The following is a 25,735-nucleotide window of genomic DNA, read 5'->3' as shown; positions in this document are numbered from 1 at the left end:
AAAGCTAAACAAATAGCTTGTTGTGAGCTTTGTAAAGGTGAGCATGACACCGGATTCTGTCCACCTCCGGGATTCGAAGATGTAAACTACATGGCAAACCAAAGGGACTACCAACCGAGACAACAACAACAACAACCTTATCAACCGCACCCTCAAAATCACCATCAACATTTTCCTCCAATATTTCCTCCTCATTTTCTTTCTTTTTCTCTCTTTGTTCACTCTCAACTCTTTTGTTATTCTCACTCATCAACTCCTTCCCACTTCTCGTTGTGACCGCCTTACAATGCTCCTTAGGATTTGTTTGCGTATTTGCCGAAAAGGAAGGACCGGTTTGTTGTTCCGCGAGTTGCTTAGCAAGTTGCCCAACTTGAGTCTCGAGATTTTTTATGGCCGCGTTATTGCTTTTTTGATTTGCCATTGACATTTTCATGAATTGCGTCAATGTGTCTTCCAACTTAGAAGTTACGACCGACGGTTGTTGAGGTATATAAGGATTTTGGGGAGGGTTTTGACGGCTAGAAGAACCACCTCCATAACCTTGGTTATGGTAATAGTTACTCCTAGGTTGGAACCCTTGGTTCCCTTGGTAATGTTGTTGTTGATTTTGAGGCAGTAGCGAGCTGATTCGCTAGCTGTCATGCTCGCTTGCTGCTCGCTAGGCGAGGCAGTAGCGAGCTGATTCGCTAGCTGCTCGCTAGGCGAAGCAGCAGCGAGCGCTGCATGACAACACTTATTAAAAATCTCAGCAGGGCACTCATTTTGGCCCAAACACAACTTTTCTATTTTTCAACTCTGCTGAGGAAAATTTTAACCGAGCACTCTCCACACTCTCTCATTTTCATCTCTCTCACTAACACTCTATCCCTATTTGGAAGATTGCAAACCCTACTCCACTTCACATTTCAATCAATCCGTGTAACTAAGGTTTGCCCTACTACATTTTCTGTATGTTTGAACTCTGTTATTTCCGATTTGGATGTCAATTAGGATGAGTTGTGGTATGGGAAACTTTAGGTTTGCATGTGGGATTTTAGGTTTTGCAATTGGGGATTTTAGGTTTTGCATGTAAATGTGTAATCCCCAATAGCATAGAACGTTCGTTTAATTGATAAATCATTAGGTTCTGAAATTAAAACCATTAGAATGTGGGTTTTGGGAAAGATTCTCTGAAAATGCTGCAGAACCCAAAAACCCGTAAGGTTCGCTAGCACTCGCTAGGCGAACCAGGGGCGAGCGTTCGCTGCCACTTCGCTAGGCGAAGCAGCAGCGAGCATGACAGTTCTTTAAATTTTGGTTTTGCTGTCTAATCTGTTTGGTGTGTGTTGTTTCCTTTTATATTTTGCAGATGGAATCAAGGTCTGAAAATTCAAAGAAGAGGAAGGGAGGAAACACTTCCCGGTCTGTACCTATCCAATTTGATACCGATAAGTTTGTCGGCCCGAAGCAGGCCGCCAGGTACATTGCTTTGGAAAAACGGAAAATTCTTCCGGAGAAGCGATTCCCCATCAACCCCCAAGGCACAAACAGAGCATTCGCCGGGTTGATTGACACAAAGAAGTGGGATTGGTTAATTTCCCCACTCGAGCACTATGATATCGCAACGGTACGTGAGTTCTATGCGAACGCACTACCGGATGATGACGAGCCGTTTACTTGGACATCTCGAGTGGCCGGTCGTCCCATTGCGTTTGATAGGGATGCCATTAACCGAGTCCTAGGTGAACCGCTCCAGCTGGGAGCCGAAGAGATGGACACATACCACACAGACTTACGGCTTCACCGGGATGTTGAAGCCATTTCTGCCGCCCTGCTATTAAGAGGGAAATCTGTTGAGCTGAACCCATCTGGGGTTCCCATGAGGTATCATAGGGAGGACATGACTCCCTTGGCTCAACTGATTCTGCTGATGGTGCTGACAAACATCCAACCAAAGTCCCACACTTCTACAGTGCCGATCCCAGTGGCACATTTGGCTCACAGTATCCTCTCCAACGTCCAGATCGATGTGGCGAGGATCATCGCTAATGAGCTTAAGTCCGTGATTGAGAGCAGGCTAAAGTCGGGGGCTCGTGTGAATTGTCCCCTGGCTTTCCCGTGCTTAATCATGAGTTTGTGCATTCAGGCGAGGGTGAGACTACCCTCAAGGGGTCAGGTAAGGATCCCGTCGCCCATTGATGACAGGTACGTGGCCAAATATTGCAGGGCCAAGAATGTTAGAGGCAGTGCAGCTGCAGAGAGTACCCGGGCTTCTGATGGTCCTGGTACTTCTACTCCTGGACCAGATCCCTACCTGCAAGCTGTGTGTGATTACAGTTTTGAATGGATGGCGGCAACCCAGCGTGCCATGATAGATATGCACGACTCTATGCAGCGGTTACAGCTGCAGGGAAGTGGTGCTCATGCCTTGATGACGCGTGAGCAGTTTCTGCTTAACGCCAACAGGCCTGTGGACAGGCCTGTGTATGGTGAGGGGGCGGGCGCTGGTGCGTCTTCGGGTGCTGCAGCTGATGATGATGATGATGATGAGGCTACCGGTTCTGAAGCCGGTAGCGAGGAGGATTCTGAGCCCTTAGAGGGTTAAGTTTTTGTATTTTTCATTTTACGTTTATTTCTATTGTATTTCCAGAATTCTGTATTTTGATGTCGGCTTTGTACTTTTGGGGTGTTTTGTCCCCCATGAACAAATTTAAATTTTCAGTAATGTTATTTATTTATGTTTTTAATTTTGTTTGTTTAATAAATTTTTGGTTGATTGAGTGGCAAACCTTCTAGATTGGTTGCTCCTCAAAGAAGTACCCAATGAAGGTGCATCCGAGCTTGGATGGTAATGATAAGAATAAACAAGTGAATAAGGCTAAGGTACATGGTTACCTCCGGCTAGAATTTTAGAATGCATTAAGAACTTTACTCTTTTTGGTAAATTGAATATTGTCTTTTTGCAACATAATTGAATGAATGTTTCATCTAGAACTTAAAACCATAAATTGTGAGGAAACCTCCATTGTACACTTAAATGCTGGATTCTAATAAGTTTTGTTGATTCATTTGATTCATGCTTTGTCTTTTATTATTGTGAATATGTGGAAGCAATTAGAAATGATCAAGGCACTTGTTTTCTATCGAGCACAACTACATCCAAAAACAACTTACCTGTGAGCAGAGAGAGTATTCGTTAACCCCTTTGAGCTTAAACAGTTGAATCTCAGCTTGAAATAAAGCGAGATTTCAAAAATCTTTTTTTTACAACCCGGAAAATCTTGATTATTGTTCTTTTGCCGTAAAAAGTTAAGAGCATTCACTTAGGGTGAGTAAGAAATAAGTTGGGGAGAATCGGTAAGTACCACAACTCTTGAAAAAAAAATGAAAAACCGAGCAAGCATTGAAAATAAAAATATAGAAAAGAAACATCTGTTTTGTAAATATGATGTGAAAGAAAAGAACAAAAAGAGAAAGAATGAAAATGAATGCTTGCTTGGAAGAAAAATAGTGAAAAATACAAATTGAGTTGTGAAATAAGAGTTGTGAAGGTTTCAAATAAGAAACAAATGGAACGAAGTCGAGATGTGTGAATATGTGTACAGTGAATGTCTCTTTTGCATCGGCAATTTCGTTTTCAATGGCCTTAGAAATGACCCTTGTTTGTTAACCTGACCAAGCTTCAACCAAAAAGCCCTTAGTGATCTTCGTGCTTCCACATTACCATTTATAATTGTTAGACATTGTATGAATCGAATTGATTTCTTCATTATTTGTTAGAGAGTGAGATTATTCCCGCGGTTGCAAACGCGTAAATTCTTCATTCCTTATTCGAAGAGGAGAGATAGGGTGATTCATTCAGAATAATATTGTTGTAGATAGATAAATATTTCGCATAGCTATTAAGTTTTAGTTCTTGTGTATTATTTTATTCGAACCGTTGGAAACTTGTATATGCTGATTCGCTTGTGTTTGAGCCGTTTTATCCAACTTCGGAGAAACCATTTTCTTAAAGCAAATCCTCTTGTCCTTCAAGAGGCATACTTTGCTTGAGGACAAGCAAGAATCTAGTTGGGGAGAGTTGTTAGATACCCAAAAGTGCTTATTTGAGCTATCAAATATGGGTATCTTTCACTCCATTTCCTTGCTAAATTGTCAAAACCACCTTTGTTTTAGATGAAATGCAATACATTGATAAACGATCTTGGTACCTTTGATTTGTGTGTTATTGTGCAGGAAGAAGGCATGAAATAATTGAAAATGAAGACACAAGAAAGTTGGCAAAGGAACCAAAGAGAAGATGCATTCATCAGCTTGCTCGCTAGGCGAGAGCTGTAGCGAAGGACTCGCTAGGCGAGCTTCCAGCGAACGTTGCAGCGAACGCGTCCAGACTTGGTGAAAAGCGCAGCCAGCACTCACTCGCTAGGCGAGCCATCAACGAGATCCCAGCGAGGATTCCAGTAGCCAAACCTCTCAACCTCGCTGGAGCGAGGGTTGAAGCGTGCCCTTCGCTAGGCGAAGGTTTTGTTCGCTAGGCGAACATGATAGTCTGAGATAGGTTGTTTCTCTGGGCGCAGGTGCCTCATGTGCCTCAATTAGACCCTCTCAAAATAAACCAAAACAGTTTTTGTTGAGTTTTTCCAACATCACTCTCATAACTATGTGTTTTCTGAATTGTCGAAATGCTAATTTCTCACACTTTTTTTCTATTCGTTGAATTTTTCAAGTACTTTCTTGATCATGATATGTGGATTTTGGTGCTTGATGAACTTTCATTATTTCAAATCTACCTCTTAATTGATCATGTATTATTTAAGGTACTTTGGATTGATGCATAAGTTTGTCCTAAGTATCATGAAATATGGATTGATGTAATGGACCACTCTTCTAGCCTTTGTGCTTGATCTATCCCCCCCCCCTTTTTTTTTGTGCGACATAACTTTAAGAGAATGATTTGCATACCATTTCTCTAGCATGTATTAAAACAAACATTATTATTGACTGACCTTATATAGTTGTGACTTCTACATAAGTCCAATTACGATTGCTTAACATAACGCTAAATTTGTCCCGAAAGTGAGTCATTTTTGTATGTGAGATTGTAAGTCTCCTACCTCCCATGGCATTATTTGAAAAATATTTTGTTCTTTTGACCTATGAGAGATAATGGCATACTTGTTGATTTTATCCAAACTGGATCCCTTCACATGGTGATATAGAGGTCCATATTTTCATACTTGTGGGGTGAATAGTTGAGCGTTCTCCAAAAAATGGCAAATTTCCTTACCATTTTTTATTACTAACACAACTTACAAACACGTTATTGCACTAACTTTACTTTAATGTCATTTATCTTTATTGTTTACTTCTCACTATTTACTTTATGCCTTTATTTTAGCATCTCATATCATATTGTTTGTACTTATGTTATTTGTTATTTGTCCATTTGGACCTCTTTTTCTTTTAAAGACATTAATAAAGGAATAAACTTCTAAAATTGGTTCTCTTGATCCATGGACTTGTGGGTACTATCATTGACATTGTTGTGGGGTTATGGACTTAGAGTTAGGACCTTGACCCTTGCTTTGGGAGTTTGTGATTTGAGACCTTGGGATTCATCTGATACCTTCGACTCTAGTTTCCTTTTGAAGACTTGACTTGGTTACTATGGTTTCATCTGATATATTGATTATTCTTTGTTTATTTGGCTTGTGTTAGATACCCAAAAGTGCTTATTTGAGCTATCAAATATGGGTATCTTTCACTCCATTTCCTTGCTAAATTGTCAAAACCACCTTTGTTTTAGATGAAATGCAATACATTGATAAACGATCTTGGTACCTTTGATTTGTGTGTTATTGTGCAGGAAGAAGGCATGAAATAATTGAAAATGAAGACACAAGAAAGTTGGCAAAGGAACCAAAGAGAAGATGCATTCATCAGCTTGCTCCCTAGGCGAGAGCTGTAGCGAAGGACTCGCTAGGCGAGCTTCCAGCGAACGTTGCAGCGAACGCGTCCAGACTTGGTGAAAAGCGCAGCCAGCACTCACTCGCTAGGCGAGCCATCAGCGAGATCCCAGCGAGGATTCCAGTAGCCAAACCTCTCAACCTCGCTGGAGCGAGGGTTGAAGCGTGCCCTTCGCTAGGCGAAGGTTTTGTTCGCTAGGCGAACATGACAGTCTGAGATAGGCTGTTTCTCTGGGCGCAGGTGCCTCATGTGCCTCAATTAGACCCTCGCTAGGCGAGTCATTCTGCTCGCCTAGCGAGCATGACAGCCCAGTACAGCTCTATAAGTAGCAAGTGCCACTTTTTGGAGCCATACCTAGTTTTTCCATACTTTTGCACTTTTTCTAGATATTTTTACAACATTGTTCTTAGAAGCTTTTGTGCCCTAAATTTCATTTCTCTTTATCTCTTAACCATCTTTTACAAAAAGAAGGTGGATTCCCATCCAATCTCGATTATTCGACTCGGATGTTGATCAACCTTCTTCCGAAACTTGCCGACCAAGCTACCATGAAAATGAGTAGCTAAGTCCTCCATTTGTCAAGGTTAGATGTAGATGATCATTAACTTTGTGTGTAAATGTAAGGATCTTCATGTGTAAACTCTTTAATGGTGAATATATGATGAAAACTTTGTTCTTATTCAAAACTCTTTGTGTTGGTTTATGATCGAGAGATGTTTACCAACTCTTAACCTAGGTTTTCATCCAATCTTGTTTGTTAGCTAGAGATAGTAATGAATGATTTTGTTCACCATAAGGTTGAACCAAAAAGTTGTCATTTTGATAGGTTGTGTTAGAGATAAACAATCGATCAAAATGGGAAAACTCACAATGTGTGTTCGAGAGAAACACATTGGGAGGACTTTGTGAAATAATTTATCATCTAAAGGAGTTTATAAGATTGTTGACCGAACAAATACATGCAAAGTGATCGTTGAACCCTAACTTTGGCAATATTTCTCAAATATTCAAATCAAACTTTTACCGTATTGTATTACCTTTTTATGCAAGATAACGTGATTAAAAACCAAAACCCCCTGTGTTACTTAAGCTAAGATTAATACAACCATCGAACGACGGTGATATCTTACAATCCCTGTGGATACGATAACAAAAACCCGACACTTAAAACTACAACTAACAGCTTGCTTGATGCTCAATCAAAAGGAGGGAATTCTTGCTTGACTTATGTCATAAAGCTTTATATCTATTGGTTAGATCTTTCCTCCCTATCTTTTTACTTTATGACCTAGGATAGTCTCTTCATCTCCTCCCCTTCTTTGATTTTCAAAATCTCCTCTCTTCTTTTCAAAAACCTTCTTGTTTTCAAACTTGAACCATTTTCTTAATAAACCATGACTTTTGTCAAGTGATTTTCAAAATCTTTTCTTAATAAACCATGACTTTTGTCAAGTGATTTTCAAAATCTTTTCTTAATAAATGCTAACACATCTTAAGCATTACTCATACCCATTTTCAAAAGACTAAAACTACATAACTCATTCAAAACATTTTTGTTCCCTTTGTGCACTTTTTCTTTTAAAACTTATTTTCTCAAAGTTTAGAAATGAGTCATTTTCATAGTTGAGATGTAATTCTTCTATCTCTATAGTATTAATGATAATTCTTTTTCATCTAAGAGAGCTAGTGGCATAACTGTTGATCTTTATCCAAGTTGGAGCCCTTCTCACGGTGACACAAAGTTCTCATACTTGTGGGTGACTAGTTGAGTGTTCTCCTTAAAATTACAAAATGTATTTTCAATAAAATTGAATCAAAACAAACATCTTTGTTATTTTACCACGAACTACGAGGTTTTGATCCTACATTGCATCTTGTTGGTACGTAGGCATGAGACTCAGAAAGTCTCGGCCAACACAATTATAAAACATTTCTCCTCTCATCTCCCCGATCTTTTACAAACAATACCATTTTTAAGTCAAAATGCACATATTTCTAAAGAGGTTCCTATAGAGTATTATAGATGTTTATGGTGTTAATATCTTCCTTTTTCATAACCAACTCTCGACCCTTATCTCTTTTTATTAATTTTGTTTTAAAAACTTCTTTGGATTTTGTTCGTACTTTTTATCCTTTCCTTTAGAAATAATAAAAGTATGGTGGCGACTCTTGCATTGTGAGTTAAACTAGTCAATAGCTTAATCTCAAAAGTTTTACAGCTACACCCGTCACCGTACTTGGAAAATGTCACCTATGTGATGGTCGGCTTGGAAAACAAGCTTGGGCAGTGTGACGGGTTACCCGTCACCGACATGACGCACATTGTAACACCCCGATAAAATATGATAATTATTTAATTTAAGTTAATAGTATATTTATTAATTTAATTAAATAATTGGAATATTATTGGATTATTATTATTGGAATATAAAGTTGGAATCAGAAAAGAGTCCCATTTGGTAAAAAGGTTTTTCACGTGAAAGTAGAGAAGCGACTCAAAAGTGGAAAAAGGGAAAAGAGAAGAAACTGAGAAAGGGAGAAGAAGAGGCTAGGGCTCAAGAGGAGAATTCACGATTGTTGAAGGTCAAAGAAGAATTTACCGGATTAACTCAGGTAAGGGGGGTTTATCGTCGTTTAATGGGTATTATGGATTAACATGTGATGGGTAGTAATAAGCCATTGATTGACTCTAATTAGGTTTTGAGAACTACCTTTGAATTGGGATGAATAAGTTAAGTTAAAATTGTGAATGAACCTATATTTGGATGAGTTGTGATTTTCTGGACGTGTAGCCTTTTACGGAATCGAAATCGGAGTTCCGGAAGGCCTCCAACGGCGAAAAATGCGGGTAATTCTGCATTCTGTTCGTGTTAGCGCATGAACAACTTTCTGTCTTGCGTTAACCGGTTAACCCAGGGTGTTAACCGGTTAACACTGTTATGATAATTAAAAGAATTGATGTTTGTCTTGCGTTAACCGGTTAACCCAGGGTGTTAACCGGTTAACACTGTTAAAATTGCCAGGAGCGCGTTCTGTTTTGCGTTAACCGGTTAACCCAGGCCGTTAACCGGTTAACACTGTTTGAAAAGCGAAAAATTGGTATTTAAATATTGTGCACGTTTTGGAATGGAATCATGTGTACATATTTGATGACTGGCCTATATTGGCGAGTGATATATTGCATGTATGATATAGTAGGGATCATTTCCCGTTGTTTTGAGCAGTATAGGTATTAGTAGAGTGTGCTAATACGGTGATTTATTATTGTGGCATGACATGATATGATTAGGTGATAAATATGCTGATGAGGTGTGATGGTATGCATAATGCTGTGAATATGTATGAAATTGTGGATTGTTGTTGATGTTTGCATGCTAGGTGATTTAGCGTGTATAGCATGGCCTTTATGGTGGTAGCTAATTCCCATGGTGAGGAATTAGTGAGTTGTTTATGGCTTAGAGTTTAAGCATATGTCCATTGTGGATTGTCGTTGATGTTTGCATGCTAGGTGATTTAGCGTGCATAGCATGGCCTTTATGGTGGTAGCTAATTCCCATGGTGAGGAATTAGTGAGTGAGTCACTAGGTCTCAAATGAGTGGGACTAGTGAGCTTGGTAGCCGTATCTGGGTTTGATCGGTGAGGTTGAACTATGTGTTCATGAATAGTCGGTACCGAATGCATGGAGTCTCATTGCATAATGTATGTATGGCGTATAATATGAATGGATGTATTCCAATATTATACGTGTGTTTTGTGTTTGTGTTGAGTATGATTGTGAGTTGATGTTGCCGTTGCTGAATGTGTGATTTGATTAGGGTGATGAATGTGTTAATTTACTTAGCATTACATGATATTTTATAATGCTTATTATATCGATTGAGGAACTCACCCTTACAACTATGTTTCAGGTAACGAGCAGTGATTGAGTAGAAGCTAGTGCTTGGAGTCTAGTGTAGTTCCTTAGTGGGTCATGCTCTGGTATATGTAACATCGGGACGGGATGTTTACTTTGTTTTCATTTGTGGTTGTTGAACAACTTGACATGTAATGTGTTACATGGTCTGCATGTTGTTGGATTTCTATCCGCTGCGAATTGTGCAATGTTTTATTTTGATTAATAAATGAGCATGACCAGTTATTTTGGTGAATGGTGTGAAGTGTCAAGTGTGACACCCTGAAATTGCATATCTACTCTGATTTATATTTTGTTGTTTTAAATAATTATTGGGGTATTTTAGAAGGGTGTTACATTAGTGGTATCAGAGCATAGTCGGTCGAGTCGAGTCGTAATTATTCTGGTTCCCTGTATGTGATAGGTGTTGTGTAACCCTATCAATACTTATTGTTTTAGCTTGTTGGATTAACTCAGAATAGAGATGGCTGGAAGAGGTAGAGACGATGCTGCGATTGCTGAGGCTCTGGGTATGCTAGCTGGAGTACTTGGAGGGAATCCGAATGTTGTGGGATTGCGAGCTGCTCGTCAACTGAGTGAGTTCCAGAAGAACAATCCTCCAATGTTCAAGGGAGCATACGATCCAGATGGCGCTCAGAAGTGGTTGAAGGAGATCGAGAGGATCTTCCGAGTGACTGAGTGTGCCGATAACCAGAAGGTCAGGTTCGGTACGCATATGCTGTTAGAGGAAGCAGATGATTGGTGGGTTGCTGCCCGCACTGAGTTGGAAGCTGCTGGGAGTGCTGAGATCACTTGGGCGGTGTTCAGAGAGAGATTCCTGAGGAAGTACTTTCCAGAGGATGTCAGAGGAAAGAAAGAAATAGAGTTCTTAGAATTGAAGCAGGGCAATCGGTCTGTTACTGAGTATGCTGCTAAGTTCTCGGAGCTGTCGAAGTATTACACTCCCTATGATGAGGCTACTGGGGAATTTTCAAAATGTGTGAAGTTTGAGAACGGGTTACGTCCCGAGATCAAGCAGGCCATTGGGTATCAGCGGATTAGAGTGTTTTCCGACTTGGTTGACTGTTGCAGGATTTTTGAACAGGATACCAAGGCCAGAGCGGAGAGCTATCAGCAGAGGGTTGATAGGAAAGGCAAGAATCAGAATGATCGTGGGAAGCCGTATGCAGCTGGCAAAGGTTTCCAGAGACAGAGTGGGATGAAGAGACCTAGTGGGGGAGACTCCAGTGCCCCTGCTAAGTGTTACAGATGTGGTCAGGCTGGACATCGTATCCATGAGTGTACCAGTACTGAGAAGAAGTGTTTCAAGTGTGGCAAAGGTGGTCACTTGGCTGCAGAGTGCCGATTGAAGAATATGACTTGTTTCAACTGTGGAGAGGTGGGTCATATCAGTCCACAGTGTCCTAAGCCGAAGAAAGAGAACCAGTCGGGAGGCAAGGTCTTTGCTTTATCGGGTTCTGAGACTTCTGCAGATGATCGTTTGATCCGAGGTACGTGTTATATTAATGGCTTTCCTCTTGTAGCTATTATTGACACAGGTGCGACTCATTCCTTTATATCTTTGGATTGTGCTGTGAAACTTAAATTAGAGATATCTGAGATGCATGGGAGTATGGTGATTGATACTCCTGCGAAGGGTTCAGTGACTACTACTTCAGTTTGTTTAAATTGCCCTTTGAGTATTTTTGGTAGAGACTTTGGGATGGACCTCGTGTGTCTTCCACTAGTGCAGATTGATGTTATCCTGGGTATGAACTGGTTGGTGTTTAACCGAGTTTATATCAACTGTTTTGATAAGACTGTGATCTTTCCTGAGATTGAGGAAGGAAAGAGTTTGTTTCTATCAGCAAGGCAGGTGAATGAGGCAGTAGCAGATGGGGCAGAGTTGTTTATGCTGTTAGCGACTTTGGAGGCTAAAGATAAACTGGTGATTTGAGATCTAGCCGTGGTGTGTGATTTTCCTGATGTGTTTCCTGAAGAAGTGAATGAATTACCGCCAGAGCGTGAAGTTGAGTTCTCGATTGATTTGGTACCTGGTACTAGGCCGATATCGATGGCTCCGTACCGTATGTCTGCTGTTGAGTTAACTGAATTGAAGAGTCAGCTGGAAGATCTGTTGGATAAGAAATTTATTCGTCCGAGTGTGTCACCGTGGGGCGCACCAGTGTTATTGGTTAAGAAGAAAGAAGGTACTATGAGGTTGTGTGTGGACTACAGGCAACTGAATAAAGTGACGATCAAGAATCGGTATCCTTTGCCGAGGATTGATGATTTGATGGATCAGTTGGTTGGTGCGAGTGTGTTCAGCAAAATAGATTTGAGATCGGGGTATCATCAGATACGTGTGAAAACTGAGGATATTCAGAAGACTGCTTTCAGAACAAGGTATGGACATTATGAGTATTCTGTAATGCCTTTTGGTGTGACTAATGCGCCTGGGGTATTTATGGAGTATATGAATAGGATTTTCCATCCGTACCTAGACAAGTTTGTTGTGGTGTTTATTGACGATATTTTGGTGTATTCGAAATCTGAAGAAGAGCATGCTGAACATTTGAGAGTGGTTTTAGGAGTTCTACGAGAAAAGAAGTTATTTGCTAAACTGTCCAAGTGTGAATTTTGGTTAGAAGAGGTTAGTTTTCTTGGTCATGTGGTTTCAAGAGGTGGTGTTGCTGTTGATCCTTCTAAGATAGAAGCGGTATCTAAGTGGGAAGCTCCGAAGTCAGTTTCTGAGATAAGGAGTTTTCTTGGACTTGCAGGTTATTATAGGAAATTCATTGAGGGATTTTCTAAGTTGGCGTTACCGTTGACGATGTTGACTAGAAAGGGGCAAGCGTTTGTTTGGGACTCAAAATGTGAAGAAGGTTTCCAAGAGTTAAAGAGAAGGTTAACTACTGCTCCTATTCTGATATTACCAAGTCCGTCGGAACCATTTGAGATTTACTGTGATGCTTCATTGTTGGGTTTGGATGGTGTTTTGATGCACAATAAGCAGGTTGTAGCTTATGCTTCGAGACAACTGAAGGTTCATGAGAGGAACTATCCGACACACGATTTAGAGTTGGCAGCTGTGGTATTTGTTCTGAAGTTATGGAGGCATTACTTGTACGGGTCAAGATTTGAGGTTTTCAGTGACCATAAAAGTTTAAAGTATTTGTTTGATCAGAAAGAGCTGAATATGAGACAAAGGAGATGGTTAGAGTTTCTGAAGGATTATGACTTTGGGTTGAATTACCATCCGGGTAAAGCAAACGTAGTGGCTGATGCATTGAGTCGGAAATCATTGCATATGTCTATGTTAATGGTTAAGGAATTGGATTTAATTGAGCAGTTTAGAGACTTGAGTTTGGTGTGTGAGAGTACTCACAATAGTGTTAAATTGGGAATGTTAAAGTTAACGAGTGGTATTCTGGATGAGATTAGAGAGGGTCAGAAATCCGATGTGCTTTTGGTTGATAAGTTGACTCTAGTGAATCAAGGTCAAGGTGGTGAATTCAGAGTTGATGAGAATGGTGTTTTGAAATTTGGTAATCGGGTGTGTATTCCGGATGTTACCGAACTTAAGAAGAGTATTCTTGAGGAAGGACATCGTAGTGGCCTGAGTATTCATCCTGGGGCTACGAAGATGTATCATGATTTGAAAAAGTTATTTTGGTGGCCGGGAATGAAAAGAGAAATTGCGAGTTTTGTTTATTCTTGTTTGACTTGTCAGAAGTCAAAGATTGAGCATCAGAAGTCGTCTGGGCTAATGCAACCGTTGGCTATTCCAGAGTGGAAGTGGGATAGTATCAGTATGGATTTTGTTTCTGGTTTACCGAGGATAATTAAGAATTTTGAAGCTATTTGGGTGATTGTTGACAGATTGACAAAATCGACTCATTTCATTCCGATCAGAATGGATTATCCGTTAGAGAGATTAGCTGAGTTGTATATTGAGAAAATTGTAAGTTTGCATGGTATTCCGTCGAGTATTGTTTCGGACAGAGATCCTAGATTTACATCGAAGTTCTGGGAAGGTTTGCAGAGGGCTTTGGGAACTAAGTTGAGATTGAGTTCTGCATATCATCCGCAGACTGATGGTCAGACTGAGAGGATGATTCAGTCACTGGAGGATCTTTTGAGGGCTTGTGTTTTGGAAAAGGGAGGTGCTTGGGATAGTTATTTACCTTTGATTGAGTTTACCTACAACAATAGTTTTCATTCGAGCATTGGTATGGCACCGTTTGAAGCTTTGTATGGTAGGAGATGTCAGACACCTTTATGTTGGTATGAGTCCGGTGAGAGTGCTGTGGTTGGACCGGAGATTGTTCAACAAACTACGGAAAAGATTAAGATGATTCAGGAGAAGATGAGGATTGCTCAGAGTCGTTAGAAGAGTTATCACGACAAGAGGAGGAAGTCACTTGAGTTTCAAGAGGGAGATCATGTGTTTCTTCGGGTTACTCCGATAACTGGGGTTGGTCGAGCTTTGAAGTCGAAGAAGTTGACACCTCGATTTATTGGTCCTTATCAGATTTTGGAGAGGATAGGGGAGGTAGCCTATCGTATCGCTTTACCGCCGTCACTTGCGAATTTGCATGAGGTTTTTCATGTGTCTCAGTTGAGGAGGTACATTCCTGATCCGTCGCATGTGGTCCAAGTAGATGATGTACATGTGAGAGATAACCTGACTGTTGAAACATCACCTATGAGGATCGAGGATCGAGAGTTGAAGCAGTTGCGGGGTAAAGAGATTGCTTTGGTAAAGGTAGCTTGGGGAGGACCAACAGGTGGCAATGTGACTTGGGAACTTGAGAGTCAGATGAAGGAGTCTTATCCAGAGTTATTCGTTTGAGGTATGTTTTCGAGGACGAAAACTCTTTTAGTGGGGGAGAGTTGTAACACCCCGATAAAATATGATAATTATTTAATTTAAGTTAATAGTATATTTATTAATTTAATTAAATAATTGGAATATTATTGGATTATTATTATTGGAATATAAAGTTGGAATCAGAAAAGAGTCCCATTTGGTAAAAAGGTTTTTCACGTGAAAGCAGAGAAGCGACTCAAATGTGGAAAAAGGGCAAAGAGAAGAAACTGAGAAAGGGAGAAGAAGAGGCTAGAGCTCAAGAGGAGAATTCACGATTGTTGAAGGTCAAAGAAGAATTTGCCGGATTAACTCAGGTAAGGGGGGTTATCGTCGTTTAATGGGTATTATGGATTAACATGTGATGGGTAGTAATAAGCCATTGATTGACTCTAATTAGGTTTTGAGAAATACCTTTGAATTGGGATGAATAAGTTAAGTTAAAACTGTGAATGAACCTATATTTGGATGAGTTGTGATTTTCTGGACGTGTAGCCTTTTACGGAATCGAAATCGGAGGTCCGGAAGGCCTCCAACGGCGAAAAATGCGGGTAATTCTGCAATCTGTTCGTGTTAGCGCAGGAACAACTTTCTGTCTTGCGTTAACCGGTTAACCCAGGGTGTTAACCGGTTAACACTGTTATGATAATTAAAAGAATTGATGTTTGTCTTGCGTTAACCGGTTAACCCAGGGTGTTAACCGGTTAACACTGTTAAAATTGCCAGGAGCGCGTTCTGTTTTGCGTTAACCGGTTAACCCAGGGCGTTAACCGGTTAACACTGTTTGAAAAGTGAAAAATTGGTATTTAAATATTGTGCACGTTTTGGAATGGAATCATGTGTACATATTTGATGATTGGCCTATATTGGCGAGTGATATATTGCATGTATGATATAGTAGGGATCATTTCCCGTTGTTTTGAGCAGTATAGGTATTAGTAGAGTGTGCTAATACGGTGATTTATTATTGTGGCATGACATGATATGATTAGGTGATAAATATGCTGATGAGGTGTGATGGTATGCATAATGCTGTGAATATGTATGAAATTGTGGATTGTTGTTGATGTTTGCATGCTAGGTGATTTAGCGTGTATAGCATGGCCTTTATGGTGGTAGCTAATTCCCATGGTGAGGAATTAGTGAGTTGTTTATGGCTTAGAGTTTGAGCATATGTCCATTGTGGATTGTCGTTGATGTTTGCATGCTAGTTGTAACATCCCGATAAAATATGATAATTATTTAATTTAAGTTAATAGTATATTTATTAATTTAATTAAATAATTGGAATATTATTGGATTATTATTATTGGAATAATAAAGTTGGAATATACATAAAGAGTTCCATTTGGTAAAAAGGGTTTTTACGTGAAAGCAGAGAACACGTAACATTGGGAGAAAAGAGAAGAAACTGAGAAAGGAAGAAGAAGAGGCTAGGGCTCAAGAGGAGAATTCACGATTGTTGAAGGTCAAAGAATCAATTGCCGGATTACCTCAGGTAAGGGGGGTTTATCGTCGTTTAATGGGTATTATGGGTTAACATGTAATGGGTAGTAATAAGCCATTGATTTGACCCTAATTTGGATGATGAATGTTGCAAATTGGGATGACCAAATTACGTTAAAAATGGTGATTGAATCTATGTTTGGATGAGTTGTGATTTTCTGGACGTGTAGCTTTTTACGGAATTGAAATCGGAGGTCCGGAAGTCCTCCGACGGCGTAAAATGCGGGGGATTCTGCATTCTGTTCGTGTTAGCGCAGGAACAGCTTTCTGTCTTGCGTTAACCGGTTAACCCAGGGCGTTAACCGGTTAACACTGTTAAAATGTGCCAGGAAGCGTGTTCTGTTTTGCGTTAACCGGTTAACCCAGGGCGTTAACCGGTTAACACTGTTGGAAAAGTGAAAATTTGATATTCAAATATTGTGTACATATTTGACGTTTGGCCTATATTGGTGTATGATATAGTAGGGATCATTTCCCGTTGTTTTGAGCAGTAGGGGTATTAGTAGAGTGTGCTAATACTGTAATTTATTATTTGGCATGACATGATATGATTCTGCGATAAATATGCTGATAATGTATGATGGTATGCATAATGCTGTGAATATATCTATTATGTATGCAATTGTGGATGGACTGTTTATGGCTTAGAGTGTGAGCATATGTCCATTGTGGATTGTTGTTGATGTTTGCATGCTAGGTGATTTAGCGTGCATAGTATGGCCTTTATGGTGGTAGCTAATTCCCATGGTGAGGAATTAGTGAGTGAGTTATTGTGGATTGTTGTTGATGTTTGCATGCTAGGTGATTTAGCGTGCATAGCATAGCCCTTGGGGTGGTAGCTAATTCCCATGGTGAGGAATTAGTGAGTGAGTCACTAGGTCTCAAATGAGTGGGACTAGTGAGCTTGGTAGCCGTATCTGGGTTTGATCGGTGAGGTTGAACTAAGTGTTCACGAATAGTCGGTACCGCATGCATGGAGTCTTATTGCATAATGTATGTATGACGTATAATATGAATGGATGTATTCCAATATTATACGGGTGTTTTGTGTTGTGTTGTGTTGAGTATGATTATGAGTTGAGGTTGCCGTTGCTGAATGTGTGATCTGATTTGGGTGATGAAATGTGTTAAATTACTTAGCATTACATGATATTTTATAATGCTTATTATATCGATTGAGGAACTCACCCTTACAACTATGTTTCAGGTAACGAGCAGTGATCGAGTAGAAGCTAGTGCTTGGAGTCTAGTGTAGTTCCTTAGTGGGTCATGCTCTGGTAGATGTAACATCGGGACGAGATGTTTTACTTTGTTTTCAATTATGGTTGTTGAACAGTTTTACATGTAATGTGATTACATGGTTTGCATGATTGATTAGATCTCTATCCGCTGCGAAATGTGCAATGTTTTATTTTTGATTAATAAATGAGCATGACAAGTGTGAATGGTGTGAAGTGTCAAGTGTGACACCCTTAAATGCATATCTACTCTGATTATATATTGTTGAATTAATTAATTATTGGGGTATTTTAGAAGGGTGTTACATTAGTGGTATCAGAGCATAGTCGGTCGAGTCGAGTCGTAGTTATTCTGTTTCCCTGTACGTGATAGGTGTTGTGTAACCCTATCAGTACTTATTGTTTTAGCTTGTTGGGTTTTCAGAATAGAGATGGCTGGAAGAGGTAGAGATGATGCTGCGATTGCTGAGGCTCTGGGTATGCTAGCTGGAGTACTTGGAGGGAATCCGAATGTTGTGGGAATGGGAGCTGCTCGTCAACTGAGTGAGTTCCAGAAGAACAATCCTCCAATGTTCAAGGGAGCATACGATCCAGATGGTGCTCAGAAGTGGTTGAAGGAGATCGAGAGGATCTTCCGAGTGACTGAGTGTGCCGATAACCAGAAGGTCAGGTTCGGTACGCATATGCTGTCAGAGGAAGCAGATGATTGGTGGGTTGCTGCCCGCACTGAGTTGGAAGCTGCTGGGAGTGCTGAGATCACTTGGGCGGTGTTCAGAGAGAGATTCCTGAGGAAGTACTTTCCAGAGGATGTCAGAGGAAAGAAAGAGATAGAGTTCTTAGAATTGAAGCAGGGCAACCGGTCTGTTACTGAGTATGCTGCTAAGTTCACAGAGCTGTCGAAGTATTACACTCCCTATGATGAGGCTACTGGGGAATTTTCAAAATGTGTGAAGTTTGAGAACGGGTTACGTCCCGAGATCAAGCAGGCTATTGGGTATCAGCGGATTAGAGTGTTTTCTGACTTGGTTGACTGTTGCAGGATTTTTGAACAGGATACCAAGGCCAGAGCGGAGAGCTATCAGCAGAGGGTTGATAGGAAAGGCAAGAATCAGAATGATCGTGGGAAACCGTATGCAGCTGGCAAAGGTTTCCAGAGACAGAGTGGGATGAAGAGACCTAGTGGGGGAGACTCCAGTGCCCCTGCTAAGTGTTACAGATGTGGTCAGGCTGGACATCGTATCCATGAGTGTACCAGTACTGAGAAGAAGTGTTTCAAGTGTGGAAAAGGTGGTCACTTGGCTGCAGAGTGCCGGTTGAAGACTATGACTTGTTTCAACTGTGGAGAGATGGGTCATATCAGTCCACAGTGTCCTAAGCCGAAGAAAGAGAACCAGTCGGGAGGCAAGGTCTTTGCTTTATCGGGTTCTGAGACTTCTGCAGATGATCGTTTGATCCGAGGTACGTGTTATATTAATGGCTTTCCTCTTGTAGCTATTATTGACACAGGTGCGACTCATTCCTTTATATCGTTGGATTGTGCTGTGAAACTTAAATTAGAGATATCTGAGATGCATGGGGGTATGGTGATTGATACTCCTGCGAAGGGTTCAGTGACTACTACTTCAGTTTGTTTAAATTGCCCTTTGAGTATTTTTGGTAGAGACTTTGGGATGGACCTTGTGTGTCTTCCACTAGTGCAGATTGATGTTATCCTGGGTATGAACTGGTTGGTGTTTAACCGAGTTTATATCAACTGTTTTGATAAGACTGTGATCTTTCCTGAGATTGAGGAAGGAAAGAGTTTGTTTCTATCAGCAAGGCAGGTGAATGAGGCAGTAGCAGATGGGGCAGAGTTGTTTATGCTGTTAGCGACTTTGGAGGCTAAAGATAAACTGGTGATTTGCGATCTAGCCGTGGTGTGTGATTTTCCTGATGTGTTTCCTGAAGAAGTGAATGAATTACCGCCAGAGCGTGAAGTTGAGTTCTCGATTGATTTGGTACCTGGTACTAGGCCGATATCGATGGCTCCGTACCGTATGTCTGCTGTTGAGTTAACTGAATTGAAGAGTCAGTTGGAAGATCTGTTGGATAAGAAATTTATTCGTCCGAGTGTGTCACCGTGGGGCGCACCAGTGTTATTGGTTAAGAAGAAAGAAGGTACTATGAGGTTGTGTGTGGACTACAGGCAACTGAATAAAGTGACGATCAAGAATCGGTATCCTTTGCCGAGGATTGATGATTTGATGGATCAGTTGGTTGGTGCGAGTGTGTTCAGCAAAATAGATTTGAGATCGGGGTATCATCAGATACGTGTGAAAACTGAGGATATTCAGAAGACTGCTTTCAGAACAAGGTATGGACATTATGAGTATTCTGTAATGCCTTTTGGTGTGACTAATGCGCCTGGGGTATTTATGGAGTATATGAATAGGATTTTCCATCCGTACCTAGACAAGTTTGTTGTGGTGTTTATTGACGATATTTTGGTGTATTCGAAATCTGAAGAAGAGCATGCTGAACATTTGAGAGTGGTTTTAGGAGTTCTACGAGAAAAGAAGTTATTTGCTAAACTGTCCAAGTGTGAATTTTGGTTAGAAGAGGTTAGTTTTCTTGGTCATGTGGTTTCAAGAGGTGGTGTTGCTGTTGATCCTTCTAAGATAGAAGCGGTATCTAAGTGGGAAGCTCCGAAGTCAGTTTCTGAGATAAGGAGTTTTCTTGGACTTGCAGGTTATTATAGGAAATTCATTGAGGGATTTTCTAAGTTGGCGTTACCGTTGACGATGTTGACTAGAAAGGGGCAAGCGTTTGTTTGGGACTCAAAATGTGAAGAAGGTTTCCAAGAGTTAAAGAGAAGGTTAACTACTGCTCCTATTCTGATATTACCAAGTCCGTCGGAACCATTTGAGGTTTACTGTGATGCTTCATTGTTGGGTTTGGGTGGTGTTTTGATGCAGAATAAGCAGGTTGTAGCTTATGCTTCGAGACAACTGAAGGTTCATGAGAGGAACTATCCGACACACGATTTAGAGTTGGCAGCTGTGGTATTTGTTCTGAAGTTATGGAGGCATTACTTGTACGGGTCAAGATTTGAGGTTTTCAGTGACCATAAAAGTTTAAAGTATTTGTTTGATCAGAAAGAGCTGAATATGAGACAGAGGAGATGGTTAGAGTTTCTGAAGGATTATGACTTTGGTTTGAATTACCATCCGGGTAAAGCAAACGTAGTGGCTGATGCATTGAGTCGGAAATCATTGCATATGTCTATGTTAATGGTTAAGGAATTGGATTTAATTGAGCAGTTTAGAGACTTGAGTTTGGTGTGTGAGAGTACTCACAATAGTGTTAAATTGGGAATGTTGAAGTTAACGAGTGGTATTCTGGATGAGATTAGAGAGGGTCAGAAATCCGATGTGCTTTTGGTTGATAAGTTGACTCTAGTGAATCAAGGTCAAGGTGGTGAATTCAGAGTTGATGAGAATGGTGTTTTGAAATTTGGTAATCGGGTGTGTATTCCGGATGTTACCGAACTTAAGAAGAGTATTCTTGAGGAAGGACATCGTAGTGGCCTGAGTATTCATCCTGGGGCTACGAAGATGTATCATGATTTGAAAAAGTTATTTTGGTGGCCGGGAATGAAAAGAGAAATTGCGAGTTTTGTTTATTCTTGTTTGACTTGTCAGAAGTCAAAGATTGAGCATCAGAAGCCGTCTGGGCTAATGCAACCGTTGGCTATTCCAGAGTGGAAGTGGGATAGTATCAGTATGGATTTTGTTTCTGGTTTACCGAGGACAATTAAGAATTTTGAAGCTATTTGGGTGATTGTTGACAGATTGACAAAATCGGCTCATTTCATTCCGATCAGAATGGATTATCCGTTAGAGAGATTAGCTGAGTTGTATATTGAGAAAATTGTAAGTTTGCATGGTATTCCGTCGAGTATTGTTTCGGACAGAGATCCTAGATTTACATCGAAGTTCTGGGAAGGTTTGCAGAGGGCTTTGGGAACTAAGCTGAGATTGAGTTCTGCATATCATCCGCAGACTGATGGTCAGACTGAGAGGACGATTCAGTCACTGGAGGATCTTTTGAGGGCTTGTGTTTTGGAAAAGGGAGGTGCTTGGGATTGTTATTTACCTTTGATTGAGTTTACCTACAACAATAGTTTTCATTCGAGCATTGGTATGGCACCGTTTGAAGCTTTGTATGGTAGGAGATGTCGGACACCTTTATGTTGGTATGAGTCCGGTGAGAGTGCTGTGGTTGGACCGGAGATTATTCAACAAACTACGGAAAAGATTAAGATGATTCAGGAGAAGATGAGGATTGCTCAGAGTCGTCAGAAGAGTTATCACGACAAGAGGAGGAAGTCACTTGAGTTTCAAGAGGGAGATCATGTGTTTCTTCGTGTTACTCCGATAACTGGGGTTGGTCGAGCTTTGAAGTCGAAGAAGTTGACACCTCGATTTATTGGTCCTTATCAGATTTTGGAGAGGATAGGGGAGGTAGCCTATCGTATCGCTTTACTGCCGTCACTTGCGAATTTGCATGAGGTTTTTCATGTGTCTCAGTTGAGGAGGTACATTCCTGATCCATCGCATGTGGTCAAAGTAGATGATGTACAGGTGAGAGATAACCTGACTGTTGAAACATCACCTATGAGGATCGAGGATCGAGAGTTGAAGCAGTTGCGGGGTAAAGAGATTGCTTTGGTAAAGGTAGCTTGGGGAGGACCAGCAGGTGGCAATGTGACTTGGGAACTTGACAGTCAGATGAAGGAATCTTATCCGGAGTTATTTGCTTGAGGTATGTTTTCGAGGACGAAAACTCTTTTAGTGGGGGAGAGTTGTAACACCCCGATAAAATATGATAATTATTTAATTTAAGTTAATAGTATATTTATTAATTTAATTAAATAATTGGAATATTATTGGATTATTATTATTGGAATAATAAAGTTGGAATATATATAAAGAGTTCCATTTGGTAAAAAGGGTTTTTACGTGAAAGCAGAGAACACGTAACATTGGGAGAAAAGAGAAGAAACTGAGAAAGGAAGAAGAAGAGGCTAGGGCTCAAGAGGAGAATTCACGATTGTTGAAGGTCAAAGAATCAATTGCCGGATTACCTCAGGTAAGGGGGGTTTATCGTCGTTTAATGGGTATTATGGGTTAACATGTAATGGGTAGTAATAAGCCATTGATTTGACCCTAATTTGGATGATGAATGTTGCAAATTGGGATGACCAAATTACGTTAAAAATGGTGATTGAATCTATGTTTGGATGAGTTGTGATTTTCTGGACGTGTTGCTTTTTACGGAATTGAAATCGGAGGTCCGGAAGTCCTCCGACGGCGGAAAATGCGGGGGATTCTGCATTCTGTTCGTGTTAGCGCAGGAACAGCTTTCTGTCTTGCGTTAACCGGTTAACCCAGGGCGTTAACCGGTTAACACTGTTAAAATGTGCCAGGAAGCGTGTTCTGTTTTGCGTTAACCGGTTAACCCAGGGCGTTAACCGGTTAACACTGTTGGAAAAGTAAAAATTTGATATTCAAATATTGTGTACATATTTGACGTTTGGCCTATATTGGTGTATGATATAGTAGGGATCATTTCCCGTTGTTTTGAGCAGTAGGGGTATTAGTAGAGTGTGCTAATACTGTAATTTATTATTTGGCATGACATGATATGATTCTGTGATAAATATGCTGATAATGTATGATGGTATGCATAATGCTGTGAATATATCTATTATGTATGCAATTGTGGATGGATTGTTTATGGCTTAGAGTGTGAGCATATGTCCATTGTGGATTGTTGTTGATGTTTGCATGCTAGGTGATTTAGCGTGCATAGTATGGCCTTTATGGTGGTAGCTAATTCCCATGGTGAGGAATTAGTGAGTGAGTTATTGTGGATTGTTGTTGATGTTTGCATGCTAGGTGATTTAGCGTGCATAGCATAGCCCTTGGGGTGGTAGCTAATTCCCATGGTGAGGAATTAGTGAGTGAGTCACTAGGTCTCAAATGAGTGGGACTAGTGAGCTTGGTAGCCGTATCTGGGTTTGATCGGTGAGGTTGAACTAAGTGTTCACGAATAGTCGGTACCGCATGCATGGAGTCTTATTGCATAATGTATGTATGACGTATAATATGAATGGATGTATTCCAATATTATACGGGTGTTTTGTGTTGTGTTGTGTTGAGTATGATTATGAGTTGAGGTTGCCGTTGCTGAATGTGTGATCTGATTTGGGTGATGAAATGTGTTAAATTACTTAGCATTACATGATATTTTATAATGCTTATTATATCGATTGAGGAACTCACCCTTACAACTATGTTTCAGGTAACGAGCAGTGATCGAGTAGAAGCTAGTGCTTGGAGTCTAGTGTAGTTCCTTAGTGGGTCATGCTCTGGTAGATGTAACATCGGGACGGGATGTTTTACTTTGTTTTCAATTGTGGTTGTTGAACAGTTTTACATGTAATGTGATTACATGGTTTGCATGATTGATTAGATCTCTATCCGCTGCGAAATGTGCAATGTTTTATTTTTGATTAATAAATGAGCATGACAAGTGTGAATGGTGTGAAGTGTCAAGTGTGACACCCTTAAATTGCATATCTACTCTGATTTATATATTGTTGAATTAATTAATTATTGGGGTATTTTAGAAGGGTGTTACACTAGGTGATTTAGCGTGCATAGCATGGCCTTTATGGTGGTAGCTAATTCCCATGGTGAGGAATTAGTGAGTGAGTCACTAGGTCTCAAATGAGTGGGACTAGTGAGCTTGGTAGCCGTATCTGGGTTTGATCGGTGAGGTTGAACTATGTGTTCACGAATAGTCGGTACCGCATGCATGGAGTCTCATTGCATAATGTATGTATGGCGTATAATATGAATGGATGTATTCCAATATTATACGTGTGTTTTGTGTTTGTGTTGAGTATGATTGTGAGTTGATGTTGCCGTTGCTGAATGTGTGATTTGATTAGGGTGATGAATGTGTTAATTTACTTAGCATTACATGATATTTTATAATGCTTATTATATCGATTGAGGAACTCACCCTTACAACTATGTTTCAGGTAACGAGCAGTGATTGAGTAGAAGCTAGTGCTTGGAGTCTAGTGTAGTTCCTTAGTGGGTCATGCTCTGGTATATGTAACATTGGGATGGGATGTTTACTTTGTTTTCATTTGTGGTTGTTGAACAACTTGACATGTAATGTGTTACATGGTCTGCATGTTGTTGGATTTCTATCCGCTGCGAATTGTGCAATGTTTTATTTTGATTAATAAATGAGCATGACCAGTTATTTTGGTGAATGGTGTGAAGTGTCAAGTGTGACACCCTGAAATTGCATATCTATTCTGATTTATATTTTGTTGTTTTAAATAATTATTGGGGTATTTTAGAAGGGTGTTACACACATCAACGCCTATAACTTGCAGAATGCGTCTTCTCATTCCAGACATACAAAATCGATCCAAAACATTATACACATGTTATATACTCATCAATTACATCTAATTTTATCAAATCAAAACCTTTGATTCATGGTTTTCATAAAATCATATTATTCCTAAAATCTTCAAAATAACAGCAATGGTGAATATATGTTAACTCATCAAAACAAATATTATAATACATCAAATCACACAAATTTTGTCACCAATCATCATCACATATATCAATTTAATCATCAATAACAAAATTATGTTAAAATCTCAATGCCCTAATGAAGGTTAAGGATTCCTCAATTCTACCCCTCATGCATATACTCATTATTGAGATAGCTCTCCCCTCTTACTTGATTATCTTAGCAGCAGTGAAAAATTCTAGTTTTTGATTCTCTAATCCCATCCATATTTCTAAGCTTTCTCTTATCGTTTCTCTATCCTCCTCTCTATGCTCCAATTTCTTGTTATAAGTATTGATAAAATTCCTTAAACTAGGTTATGTTCTAATTTATATCATTAGGGTAAATATTATCATAATTTTAATTCTGGTCCAAGATCTTATTCCTCTTACTCCTTCCTCCCTTCCATTCCTCACAAATCACATTTTAACTCTAACTTTTTATTTTATATTAAATTAAATAACTCTAAAAAATACCATTATTTTAATTATTAAAATCAATTATAATAATTTAATCAAACTCTACTAATCTCTAATTACTCTCCACACTCCCACCTTAAGGTCACACACCCCACCATCCTTATTTATTTAATCAATATCACCCAATAATCAAAGAAATGCAAAAAAATCATAATAAAA

Source organism: Lathyrus oleraceus, chromosome 4 (assembly GCF_024323335.1).
Source record: "Lathyrus oleraceus cultivar Zhongwan6 chromosome 4, CAAS_Psat_ZW6_1.0, whole genome shotgun sequence".
Taxonomy (NCBI): domain Eukaryota; kingdom Viridiplantae; phylum Streptophyta; class Magnoliopsida; order Fabales; family Fabaceae; genus Lathyrus; species Lathyrus oleraceus.
The sequence above is the reverse complement of the archived record's forward strand: the minus strand, read 5'-3'. Positions refer to the sequence as shown.